The 14,220-nt window shown below is 38.4% G+C and overlaps 1 long non-coding RNA gene across 1 annotated transcript in view; it reads right to left on the reverse strand.

Annotated features, from left to right (window-relative positions):
• Positions 1-14,220, reverse strand: part of LOC148132046 (uncharacterized) — an 86,029-nt gene that overhangs the window by 441 nt on the left and 71,368 nt on the right. The window contains exon 3 of the long non-coding RNA XR_015747536.1: positions 3,875-3,931. This is a non-coding gene — a long non-coding RNA (uncharacterized LOC148132046). The remainder of the gene's footprint in view (positions 1-3,874; positions 3,932-14,220) is intronic.

Raw genomic sequence — 14,220 nt, forward strand, 5'->3', positions numbered from 1 at the left:
ATGAAAGTAAAAGTCTGCTCTGCTAACACCCAGGCCAAGTTTCATTTTTTAAAAAAAATCCACATCACCATATATCATCATTCGGTAGTTTCTGGCTGGGAGTGGAGTCATGGGAAGTCATTGGTTTAATTATTGTACTGAAGGCACGTAAATCATTGTCATACCCAACAGAATATTCGTTGGTACCTGGTGATTTTGCTCTATGTGAAAAGAAGGAGACATGTGAATTAATCATTTCCAATCATTTCTGTACTAATGGTTTTGCTAGAAACTGGTTTCTGCCAGCACCGCAGGAACTCTGTAAATAGTAATCCAATAGTAAAGTGTTAGCAGATTAATTTTTATTTACCATCTGCAGTAATAGCGGCTTAGAAAAATAGTAAGAAATGCAAGTGTCAGAGTAAGAAAAAATAGAGCATCAGAAGATTATAGTACTTATGTACCTTCTTTTGTGCCAATGACCACATGAGTGTTTCTTCATCTAAATAGGATATACATCCATAAATAGTTCTACACATTAAAATCTACCGTGTTCCAAAATAGCCAAGGTAGAGAAAAGATAGACAAGTCTCTTCAGCCAGCTTCTACACTACCCCTACAAGGAAAGGAAAGGAAAAGGAAAGAAGGAAAATGGCAAAAAAAAAAAAAAAAAAATGGCAGATCTTGCATGGTTCTGGTGTTAAACATTCTAAAATATTCTTGCAACATTTTGCCATTTTTTTCCCAAGAAGTGGGAACAATATGATATAGCATCCTTCCTAAACCCAGATGGGTATCCTATTAATTGAAATCTGGTGCATCTGGAGAGCCTCAGGCTGAGAATCACTTTGATAGATCTATCGTTACCTGTCATTGACTGATCCCAAAGCAGAATGGCATCTGCTTAGTGTTTGGCAGAAATGCCCAGAGCAAGACTTGTAAAGCTGAGAAATAAATAAATTGGTAAAGCTATGCCAATCGCGTCTCTGTTGCTGCCAACTACGTTCCATAGATATTTGGACAGAATTTCCAGGATTTGGGATCCATTTTAGGAAGTTTTTTCTATGTAAGTTTATTGCACATGTCATTCAGACTGTTCTTCGTAGAAGTTCCAAAATCTGCAAACATGTTTTGACTGGAGAACAATTGTATACTTGCGGTCCTTCAGTCTTTGACCAAAATCTTCACACTGTTAAAAATACCCCAGGAGGAAGAATACTCTTCTAAAGTTGATTTTATCCTTTCAAAATATGGAATTTGTGTTGTTGTTTTTTGAAAGAAAGAAAAATAGTTAAAAGACTACTGTATTTTTTTTACTAGACATTGATAGCGTTTGGTGAGACAGGTCAAGTCAAGTGTGGCACAGAGGCTGACAGTTTATGTTCTCAAGGTATTCTCTCTGTGGAAGGATGAATCCTGTAATCGCCATCACAACCAAACAAGAAAATAAAACTGTGGCTTGAATGACACTGTCAGTTGGGTAGGATGAATTAGACACCGATTCCACCAGGCAGAACAGAGCCAGATGGGAAGAGGATCAACAGCCCAACAGCTGGCACTTTCTCAGGGCTGAGCTCATTTACGTAAGTGGAACACTTGTGGCCAAACAGTGCTAATGGCTGAGGATAAGTAACTACCTTATTAATAGTGGAAGCTTTTGGCACCAAATTAAAAACCTTGGCTTCTAGCCTTTCCACTGCTCTGGACTCTTAGGAAACATTAATATCCCTTCTCCCCAGCATTCTTATTATCGCTTCATTAAGGATCAGATAATGATATGTGTGGGTAGTTTATTCTGCCCAGATTCTGATTAATGGCTAATGTTTCACAAGGTGTTAATGGGTGCTTTATGAAGTGAGCAGAAGGGGTTCTCCAATAATCTCTTTCACAAACTAATTTTGCCATTTTCACTAATGTGACAGATTTAACACATTCTTTATAAAAGCCCCTGATGATGCCTCAGAAAGTTTTGGAAAGATTATATAACTGCAATAATAACTTCTGCCACAGCATCGTTTTCAGCTTTCCACTTCCCGAACTCACAAAAAGCCAAGAGCACCTCTTGGCTGCGGATAAAAAAAAATATTTGTCCATCACTTCTTTATCAGGAAGGATCAGTGGCAGGATGTGTTTTCACCCTGTGCTAAAGGGAAGGGTTCTCCTTCAGAAGATCTGCCTTTGGCCTCAGCTTTTCAGAGGAAAAGCAACTTGGCTCACTTTTGTACCCAAGCAGACACCAAAGGGTGGAGTGTAAAAGCATTATCATTCTTCTCCTAGACAGCTCTGACATATTTTAAAATAGGAAGTGGCATACAAATTTTAAACAGTATAAATGCATACATATAAATAAAACAGACTCTTAAAAGTATTTCTTCCATTGTTTGTGCTTCTCTTCAAATGATGGTGGAGAACCACTTCAGAAAGCTGCTTAGATGCAGGTGCTTGAAAATACTGCTCTAGGCATGTTTTCTGTAGTTAAGGATGAACTACATAAGGTACCTCTGTGTAGATGATTGCATGTGAGATAAAATTAGGTGGAAGGAAGGAAGGAAGGAAAGGAAGGAAAGGAAGGAAGGAAGGAAGGAAGGAAGAGTTAACAGAGCAAAAGGTCCCATGTACCCATTAGACCTAGATAATTAGTAGTATCTGGTTTCTTCTTGGTCTCAAAATGACAGGTAGGGCATTTACTGAGAATCAAAAATAATTCTGACATCCATGTATGTAAGGAGCATTTAGGCATTTAAAGGCATCCTCTGTTGCAAGTCCCCAATGTATTGCATGGCTTCAATCCCTATATGAAATTAGCAATATAATCACATAGGAATAAAAAGCCATAGAAGACAATGGGATAATGGTGCATCCATTATCCTGCTTAGCAAATGTGTTGTAAATTCTATAGTACTGCCTCTTTCTACTCTTCTTTTCCCCAAATACATTTTCATGACATAGTCTTCATTGTTCAAAAAACTGTTTCAAAAAACAGACCAAGGTTGAGGCTGAACCGAAGTCAAGTGTAGAACAAGTGCTGAATTGCGTTTAAGAAGAGAAAGACAAGGAAGGAAATGTGTTATGTTGGGCTTGGATAAAAAGAAAAGTGAAAAACAAGTGAATAAGACATGAAAATGGAAACAAATAAATTCCTTCCAGCAGACTATGGATATTTATTTATGCCATTAATATTTATATTTCCATTGTTCTTTGGTTATTCTTTTGGAGATTATACAACCACCTTTGGGGAAACCGCTCTTTCAAAAATATAGAATCACTTGTACAATCTTATGAAATTGTAGTAGCCTCAAGTGCAGACATTTAAACCCAAATAATTGGGTTTTGATATACTCTATCAAAATAGTATATAAAATAACCTACTTTCAGGGAGAAAAAATACTATGTTTGGTCCATTACAGATAAATGTATGTTGTTAAACATCTTACTTTAGTTACTAAATTGATGCAAAGCTTTACCTTTCATGTGTCTTAGTTATTAAATCTGTACAAAGTATACTAAAGTGTCTGTACCTCACCCCTGATGCTCTCGTGAACACTGGCATTGGCCTCTTAATTTCTGGTCTTGGCAGCATGAATAAAAACATCAACGGGAGCTATGATTGGTATATTCTAGAATATGAGTGGAATACTAATAGAGATGAAAACCCTAATCATGCTGTGTTTCCAGACAAGTGGAGCCTTTGCAAATGGTGAAGCCAGTGCTTCCTTCCTTCCCTTAATCTGCTACACATTAGCACATTATACATTACAATATTGATTTGACGGCTATAATCAAGTGAATAGCAGTTGGGAGTTATACAAAAAACACTAGTTGGGAATTATACAAAATATAGTCTAACCCTTTCAGAAAGCACAAATTGGCAAAGAATTCATTTAAAAATCCTCACCTGTCTGTTGCACCATTGTTGGTTACTCTCTGGAGCTTGTTCACAGTAATCATGAAGCTATGAGAAATTGCAAAAAAATAAAAATGGTTTGATGAGTAAATACCTCAGCAAGACCTGATAAGAAACACATATGTTACAGACTTCTCAAAATTGTAATTCCAAATCTCTATCATCTGAAAAGAACTAATCATTCAGTATAAATTGGCTTGCCAAATGAAAGCAAGACCTTATTATCTGATAAAAAAAATTCTCTCTTCTCTATTACAAGGTGCAGGTGTTAGTTCCTTTATTAAAAAAAAGAAAAATAAGCAGTCATAGTATACCAATAAAGACCCAATTATTTATAAGATCTTAATCAATTATTTCTCACTCTCTCATACTCATACCACCATATACTGCTGTGTAAATTTATGCAGTGTTATTTGAGCCATCTTTAAACTTAGCTATAAAATCTTGTGCTGACAGCAGTCTGGAGTAACAACTCTTAATGCTAAATATAATTAGAGGAAAAAAACACAGCAAAGATGTTTTTAAATCAAAGAATATTTATGTGTCTTTCAGAGGTATTCTAGAAGACACTAAAGCAAATACTCATTTTTGTGGGACATTCCTATCCTGAAAATATTTGAATTCCAGCAATATGAAATTCATCAGCTTTGTCTATAATCTGGTCCATCATTTTATTCCAAAATGCTGAGATTTAAAAAGGCATAATTTTTGCTGCAGTTTGTGAGCAGTATGTGAGCAGGTTGTTTCATTTCCAGTATATGTAAGCAATATATGATATATCTGCATTATAGAAAACTGAATTTATAGAACTATTTTGTTTGTTGTTGTTGTTCCTGCTGAGTAGATCCTTAGAAGGCTGTTTGTGACTAACTATGGTTTGGTATGAATTGACCAATGGATACTAAGTGAATGTAAATGTACAATTTTGAATGCTGAAAGACTCAGACAGTTAATATTATCATGCTCAAAAACCTATTTCCTCTGAACAGAACTCAGGCAGCTTTTTAAAATATACCTAAAACTGGGGCAATGGAGTGAGAGGGAAGACACTGGTGCAAAGATTGCATCAAAAATTGGCCTGTTTCAAATAATTAATCAGCTCTTTAATCATGATGCCAGTAGAAAGAGTTTTATTGTTCATTATTATTCCATCTTCTCAATTTCTAGCAGTTTGGATCTGCTGCAATCTGAACTAAGGAGATGATTTTAAAAAATCAAATTATTTTAAAAAATCAAATTAGAATAACAGTTGGAAGGGACCTTGGAGGTCATCTAGTCCAAGCCCCTGTTCTAGCAGGAAAGTCTATTCCAAGTATTAGCCTCTACCTAGGATTGAACTCATAGCCTCCTGATTGTGAAGTGGGAGCTCTACCTCTAGGCCAGTGGAGCTGATCATTTAAATTGCTTGTTAGATAACTGTAACAAATTTGTGAAATGTTTTAACTACAGTTATTGTCATATGATTTGGGCTTCACAATTAGTGCAGACTTGTTTATCCCACCAGATCAAAGCAATTTCTCTTAAACAATGTCATCCTGTTGTATCCCCAAATCTTGTCTTCCCAGTGGCAATACCTGCCTTATGGAACAGCATTCCCACTCACCCACCCACCCAAGATTTGGATGGTCCCAATGTAATAAATAAACAAGATGGCCTTGAAGGGCAGAGGGAAGATCTGTTACCAAGGCAACAACCAGATAAGCAGAACTTGAATCCAGCTAAGAAAACCGTTTTTGAAATCACCTCAGATAGCCTCCCCCCATCATTCTCATGATGCAGATAAAAGAAGGTAGCACATTCAGACTTGCAAGAAGCTGTTTCTATACTTGTACTAATAAAAGTACTTTTGCATCTGTATGACGTCTGTTTCTAAGCCTTCTCTACCTGATAGAACTGACAGGTATCGAAAGCCTGGTTGTTTCCACAGGCATTTCGATCAAACAGTTAGATACATTCTGCTACTGTGGATGTGTTTTTTTTCTTTTCCCTTGTGAGTAGAGTTATGGTTTGTTCTTGGGTGCCTGAGGTTATGTGCTGCATATTTTTCTGTGTTTGTTTTTCTGTGTTTTTCTGTTCCTATAAGCTGCCCAAAGTCACTTGTGTGAAATGAGAGGTACTATAAATCATATAAACCAATCCATAAAACTATGAGCAGAAACAGGAAAAACATGGATGACTCTAGTCTTATTAGACAACTTTCGACCATTAAAGTCTCAAGGATGCAGGCTTCAACAAGGAATAATTTAGAACAGGTAGTCTTGATGTATGACTATAATTGAGTCCAAAATTGCTGTTGTTAAGACAGTTGTTAAGTATAATTTCCCCATTTTAAGACCTTTCTTGCCACAGTTGTTAAGTGAATCATTATAGTAGTTAATTTAGTAACATGGTTGTTAAGTGAATCAGGCTTCCCCATTGACTTTGATGGTCAACGTTGCAAAAGATGATCACATGACCCTAGGACACTGCAACCATCATTAATATAAACCACTTGCCAAACATCTGAATTTTGATCACATGACCATGGGGATGCCACAATGGTTGTGTGAAAAACAGCCACAAGTCATGTTTTCAGTGCTGTTGAAACTTCAAACAGTCTCTAAACGAATGGCTGTAAATTGAGGGTTACCCGTAGTCCATCTATGAAATTTGTGCTACATGGTGTTATTATAGCTAATATGGAAAAGGAGTCTTGCTGGTACTAGAGGTTAAAAATGTATTACTGAGAAAGAAACTACAGGCACATAAGGCAATAAGCTAGATCAGCAGTTGATAGTTTGCACCTGAGGCAACCCCCTTGATCATTATTTTGGCTTTCAAGAACCACAGGGGCATGCCTGATGATGATGATGCCATGTAAGGCATGGGTGTCAAACTCACCATGTCACGTTGCTGTCACATGAGGTTTCACTATGTTTTCCCCTTCAGGGGCTGGGGTGGGCGTAGCCTGTGTGTGACGCACCAGTTTGACACTCCTGATATAAGGGATTAACAGAATAATAGATTTGGAAGGAACTTTTGAGGTCTTCTAGTCCAATCCCCTGCTCAAGCAGGAAACCCTCTATTATATTATTTTGGCCGATTTGAAATTAAGAATTTAAGTGGGTTTAGGGAAAAAAAGGTATGCCTTAAGTATTGCTCTGACTTCAGATACTCACTTCACTCTTTGAACCCCCATCCCCTAATCAATTAAAAACATTTTGGGTCTGTCCTCCACCACATGTTGTGAGGGCTGCAAAATGAATATTAGGCAACTAGCTGCAGGACACGAGACACAGCTAACCATAGGAGGACCCTTTACAAGCAATGATCCTGTTGATTCTCTTGGCACCACCTGTGATTTTAACTATTTATTTTATTTATTTTTATCCATTTATTAAATTTATTTGCTGCCCATTTAGCCACAATGTGACTCTGGGTGGCTTACAGGATTAATAATACAATAATATAACAATAGAAATATATATATATAGAGAGAGAGAGCAATAAAATTATAAGTTAGGATAAAAAGATGGAGAGAACAAGGTCTGCAGGAGTTGAGGTAGGATCTGCTATTAGTCTATCAACCACCTCCAGGGTGGCACTGCCCCATTGGTGCCCCAAGCCAACTGACAGACCCAAGTTTTTAGGCCCTTACAGAAGGTCAGGAGCAGATCTCACTCAGGGGAGGGGGAAGTAAGATGTTCCAAAGATCAGGAGCCACAGCAGAGAAGGCTCTTCTTCTGGACCCAACCAATCAAAATTCCTTGACTGAAGGGTGTTTCCTCATTATACCTTACAAAACCCTTTTTTGCTATCTGGATTGGGTGTTGGAGGACTGTATTGTACAAGTCTAGTTCTGGTTGGGTGTTTGATACCAGAAGGTGGTGCTATAGTATAGCTGCTTTGCTCTTGGCAATCATACCATTGATATCCATTGGCCAGATGAGTGTATCTTAAAAGGGTCAGGTGCTACCCATAGGAAGCAAATGCATTTAATTCTTTCTCTTCTTTTCATTAAACACAGACAAGGCAGCGGGTGCAATGCACTGAAGGAAAGATGGAAACAAAAATGGAAACTCAGATGAGATTCAGTGGTTTACCTGCTGAGTATTATTCTATCTGTTTAGGAGAAGACTGTAGTCCAAGAATCAAGTTTATATTCCAGGTTTGCTCTTAATTGAAGCACTGGAGCTGAGCAGATAAGCGAGCTCTAAGATATGGAAAAGTTATTATCAGTTAATCTGTTACAATTAGTGTCCTATCTGGATAGAGGTAGACACGTTAGTTATTCATGTTTGACAGCCTGTTTTTTGAATAGTTGCTTATGTTGGGTGTGAGAAAGCCTTCAAACTGTTTCAAGACCTTAATTTTTTGTTTTAAAGAAACAGAGCTGCAAGATTGTTTACAGTGATATGTCCATAAATCTTGTAACGTTATTTTGTAATTTACCCTGCTTTTCAGGACTCAAACAAAATAGTATGAAACTTTTAAAAACCTCAAGAAGTTGGGGTGAGATTGTCTGAAAAATTCCATATATTATTCTGCCCTGCTTGGATTTGAAGATCATCTTTCAAGTCTGCCCCTTGAGTGCCCTGGCCAAAATGAGTTGGGGCAAAAGGCTATTAAGGGGAAAGTTTGTCCAGCAGTCATATAATGCCCTCCATAGGAAAAAAAAATGCCTGGTATCAATTAGATAGTCTTTAGATGCTGGTGAAACATGTTTTCTTCTTTGCTAGGATTTTTTAAAAAGTCCTTCCAATTTTTTAAAAAAATACCTGTGTTTTTAGGTTGCTTGAGCAGTGTAGGGTTGGACTAGATGACCCCCAAGATCGCTTCCAACTCTATTCTGATTGATAGATAAGATTGCTTTAAAATGTATTCCACATCACTTTTAGGATTTATTTTTCATTATGCTATCATTTTACATTGTAAAACCATCCAGAGAACAGCTCTGTTCCATTGAAAAATATAGAAATGCAATAAATATATTAAAATAGGCTAACAAAATAAAACAATAAATTGGTCTGGGTCAAAAAGTTTCAGAAAATGTTCTTCTACTGACCACTAGACGCCGATGCAAATGCTTCTCAGCCATGTTTTAATTTTACAGCCCATCTCCTGCTGCTGCTCTTCTCCATATCCAGAAATGTGGAAATGGCACTTGTGCATACAAAGGAACTCCCCCCTCCTTTATTTTTAAATGACAGGGACAGACAATGGATAGGGAGAAATAGCACCTGCAAGGGGACCTTCTGCCAAAGGGGCACCACTTCATGTGGCACACGCTGATAATGCTAACCGGAGCCTGGCCATTATGACAAGAGCGAAGGTGGTGTGAAAAAAGGCTCCAGCCAGGCATCTTCAGGCAGAAAAAGCTGTCGGTGCCCCACCTCTTGCAGCAGTGAAAGACTGCAGAAAGAGAGCATCCCTTCCTTCCGTCTGCTATCTACCACTATGACAGGGTGAAAATGAGAGACCAATTTCCAATCAGGCAAGTAGAGCGAGCTGTTCCAGCAAGCTGTCAGCACCTGGTCTACATGCCTAACAGACTAAATCCCCTGGCAGCCCATTAGAGGCTGCTCTCGGCTGACTGCAGGATATCTTGACAGGAAGCCAGACAACAGAGGGAACAGAGATATTCTCTTAAGGAGGAGTGTGGGAGGAAAGAAATATGGGATCTATTGCTCTGTTAGCCTTTGTTTGATGACTACTTGCAGGACTGCTTATTTTGAGAAGGAGAAGTTTTCTTAAAAGCATGGATATGTCATGCAGAAATCCATGCATACGTCCTCAAGGGCAGGTGGTCCCATGCAGTTTGAAAACATGTGATGGGCCTTCTTTTCTTAGCAGAAACATCACAGGTTGGTCATTTTCTTTAGGCATTCATAGCTTTGTGTTGGCCTCGTTGAAAGGCGAGCTGTTCGTAAGCTGGCTGTTGCTCATTTTGCAAATTTACCCAGCTTGATTTGTACAGACTAGTGCTCATCTCTCCACATCTGCCTGAATGCAATTGCTGACAAGCATGGATTGTCTTTTCTTTTCTTTGACCACATCTCCCCATTCTTACCCTCCAATCGGTGGTAGGAAAGCAAGTTGCCACGTGGGTATATTCCACCATGTTAGGTTGCAAATCAATAAATGAAATCCAAGTGGCGCCTATATTTACAGATATCTTTCAACACATCCATACAAACTTCTTCAGAAAATTTGGTTTCATACCAGTATCTGTCATTTCGGCTATAATGTCTAATATAATTCAAGCTCGATTGCAGAAAATATGACTTCAGCAACAGAGTGGTCAATGCTTGGAACGCCCTACGAGACTCCATTGTTACAGCCTCAAACCCTCACAGCTTTAACCTCAAACTGTCTACCATGGACCTCACCCATTTCCTAAGAGGTCCTTAAAGGAGGCGTGCATAAACGTACCAGCATGCCTACCATCCCTGTCTTACTGTCCCCATTTATCTGTATTTACTTCTTTTGTTCATGTTTATGTTCATACCTATACTTGTTATCTTGTACATGTTTGACAAACAAACAAAATAAATAAATAGTCCTAACTTCCAATGAAATTACTAATATGCTGGTCTAAATTATACCTTAGTGATGATAGTTTCTTCTTGGTCGTATTCAAGGGCAAACTATATAGTGTGCACTACATTAACTCAAGTGGGATTTTACCACAGTATAGACTACTATCACCTGGCCATCCTTAATCAATCATAGTTCCAGCTGGTACATCAGGGATAATTGGTTGAATGCTTTTCAGCATTCAGTCACTTAGGGCCTCAAGTTTTTCAGGATTAATTTCTGGACCTAGGAGTTGCCAATCACTCTCAGCCCTTTATAGCATTCAAACACTGATTTAATTCCCCTACCACCTCACCTGGCAGGAGAGGCAAGAAATACATAGCTTAATTTAATCAGCACGCTGTTTGGATTCTCCCACCCCATGTACTGTCCATCACTCGGTGGATTCAGATAGAGGTTAAAGACCAAGGGAAACAGAATGGACGCTTTTGGGAATGCGCTGCCTAGCAGGCCACAGATTTAAAAAATAAAACCCTAAACCTATTCTCTGGTGTTGAGGGAGAAGGACATTGCCTCCTTTTCCAGCAACAGATAGTTCATAAAGCAGATTTGCATTATCAACAGTTGCTGAGGGCTCTAGGAAGATCAGCAGGAGTGTGTTTGAGCTGCCTTAGGGGAAAGACGGGAGAACTGTCAAGCAATCAGACTTGACATTCAAACAGAAGACACATATAATTTGTAATTTCTTAAAACACATAAAGCTGATGAATTAGAAGTCTTTTAAGTACTGTACCCCCAAAGGTGTTCTTTACAACAGAGTAACTTTTTTCCAGGGTTGTCCTCTTTACTAAGAGGTACAAAAGCAGAGCATATTGATTTAATTAGCCACATACAATTCCCTGATTCCATTCTATCACTTTCTCCTATTGTACCGATAGTTCTAATTTAGCGACTGCTTCGTTTAGCAATAAGTCCCAGTAGCAATGTTGATGAAAAAGTAACTTTGCAGATTATTAAAGCAATGTAAGCTGAAGGAAGATCATAAGCACAGTCACGGTTTCACTTAATGACAGCTTTGCATAATGATCAAGTTGCCAGTCCCAACTGGAGTCATTAACTGAGGACTAGATATATGTTAATTTCCAAGCAGGGCTAGGATCAATATTTCAGTTGAAGACCAAAGAGATGCAGCTATCTGAAGTCAGAGAAACTAAAAATACATCCCCAAAAATGATCTTCCTAAATGTTGTTGCAATTATGATGTGAAGTTCCACTTAGATAAGAGCAGTTTCACCCAGGGGGGAGTGTAGGTGGTTGGGTAAAAACTGCCCTTTTAAAAAATATGAATGGCACACTTTGCATGCATGTAAAAAAAAAAGTGGAGCTTTGATTTAGCAATTGCATCTTGACTTTTTCCTTATCTCCCTGCAGACATGCCTGGTTTCATCTAATGCACTTAGCACATTAAAAACAATGAATGTCTAAATGTTCAGAAGCTATCATTACTGTCCCATTGGTCAGGAGTCCCTTAACCAATTAAAATAATTCTGATGGATAGACCTCAAGAATGCAATAAAAAAGATAAAATAAATTATTTTGCTTTTTCCACAGCTCCATAATAGGCACAGCTAGTACTCTCATTTATGCTCAGTGGCCCTTATCTTTAAAGTTTGCCACTTGATGGACTATTCCAGCATCATAAGATCAGAGGTGGTATTCAGCAGGTTCTGACCAGTTCTGGGGAACCGGTTGCAGAAATTTTGAGTAGTTGGGAGAACCGGCAAATACCACCTCTGACAGGCCCTGCCCCTATCTATTCTCTGCCTCCTGAGTCCCAGCTTATTGGCTGGATTTTCTTTTGTTGCCCTGCACAGGAGAACGGAGCTGGAAAGCAGGTTAGTGAGGAGGGAATGGAGATTTTGCAGTATCCTTCCCCTGCCATGCCCATCAAGCCACACCACGCCCACCAAGTCATGTCCACAGAACCAGTAGTAAAATTTTTTGAATCCCAACACTGCATAATATGCTCCAAAAAACAAGGGGACATTTTGGCTTCACCAGCATCAAAGAGGGGATTCATGGATAGCCTTTCCAATACACCTTCCATCTCATCATTCAGTAGTGTGACAAGGCTTGACAAGAACATCAGCCCTGTCAATCTGGAAATCTTCCAACCTTTCAAGAACCTTTGGATCTTATATGTCTCCAGGAGCAGACCATTCTAACTGGTCATTTATCCTATGGGGAAATTCTGCCACCACCAATCTAAATCTTATTAGGAAATGGACTGTCCATGATAAAGGAGTCACAGAAGCCCTACCACAGAAACATTTTCTCTGCTTAGTTCTCTCTCCCTCCCCTGCTCTCTTTCTCTCTCTCTCTCTCTCACACACACACACACACACACCTACAGGGGTGGGTGGGACTAAATGTTTCTGTCCGAAGGTCCTAAATATGCTCCCAAGATCACAATCTGGAGTTCTCCAATATCATTTCTGAGTTCCCAAGGATGTCTCTGGGGAATAAGGCAAATAATGCATAAATCTTTCACTCTGGCCCATCATAAACACATTTAAAATATCTTGGAATAGAATAGTTTCCTCATGTAGACAGTGGCATCTCTAAGGATTACAGGTAGCCTTTGACTTATGGTTGTAATTGAGCCTGGAATTATGGTTCTAAGTCATTGGACCTGTTATCCTGGTACCGGACTTGAAGTCATGTCCATTTTATGACAGTTGTTAAGTGAAAACAATAATCATTAAGCAAATCCTATGGTTATTAAGGGAGTCCATTTTCCCTAATGGGTGTTTTTTGAAAGAACCAGAAGTAAGCCATGGAAACTGACAAAAACCACTGTTTTTGAATCAAGGCCATATGACTGCGGGATGCTGCAAATGTCCATAAAGGTGAGCTAGTCGTCAAACTCCAAAAATACAATCATTTGACCATGGGGGGTGGGTTTACATGGTCCTTGTAATTCCAAAAGCAAATCATGAAGGGAGACTCTCTTTGAGATAAATTTTCAAAAGAAGATATTGGGGACACGAAGGAATCCTTCAAAAGAAGATATTGAGGACATGAAAGAATCCTTCAAAAGAAGATATTGAGGACATGAAGGAATCCTTCAAAAGAAGATATTAAGGACATGAAGGAATTCTTCAAAAGTACTCTCTGAGGCCACACATTAAAAAAAAAAAAGGAAATGAACTCCTCAGAACTTTGGTATCCTAATTTGGGACCATGATCAGCCATATTGGCACAATCAATGAGATGAGTAAAAGTTATATACTTTGTACTCATTTGTTCTTTCACAGAACACATATACACATAGCCATATTACATATTACACAGGAAGCACTGAAAAATGACATCTCCAAATTCAGTCTGCTGCATCAGCTTTCTTCCTGCATTCAATTGCTTGTTTAGACCTGGCTTTAATCTCTTCTATGAATGACCCAGGTATAAAAAAAAAAAGTGAAAATAAATTCTGTCACTTCTGCAGTTACGATCCTGAGAAACATGCCACATTACTAATGTTAAGAAGATACGTGCTTATTGCATTCAAGAAAAGGAAGATAAGATAAGCAAGTCTTTCTATTGTAATTAAATAACAAGAGTATAATTTGAAGGATCCAATATAAAAATCTTACAGAAGTAACTGCATTAGCAAGGCATAAGTGTTTTCAATGGCATCTGTTCTTTTGGTAAACAACAACAAAACATTCCCGTCTGTGTACAAAACATATTTTAGTTTACCTGTCTGCATTTTTCATTTCCTAGTTATTTATGACCTCTAGCAATGTAGGTAGAATATCCTC

Source organism: Notechis scutatus, chromosome 2 (genome assembly GCF_049901735.1).
Source record: "Notechis scutatus isolate UNSWTSFEM ecotype Mainland chromosome 2, rNotScu1.2, whole genome shotgun sequence".
Taxonomy (NCBI): domain Eukaryota; kingdom Metazoa; phylum Chordata; class Lepidosauria; order Squamata; family Elapidae; genus Notechis; species Notechis scutatus.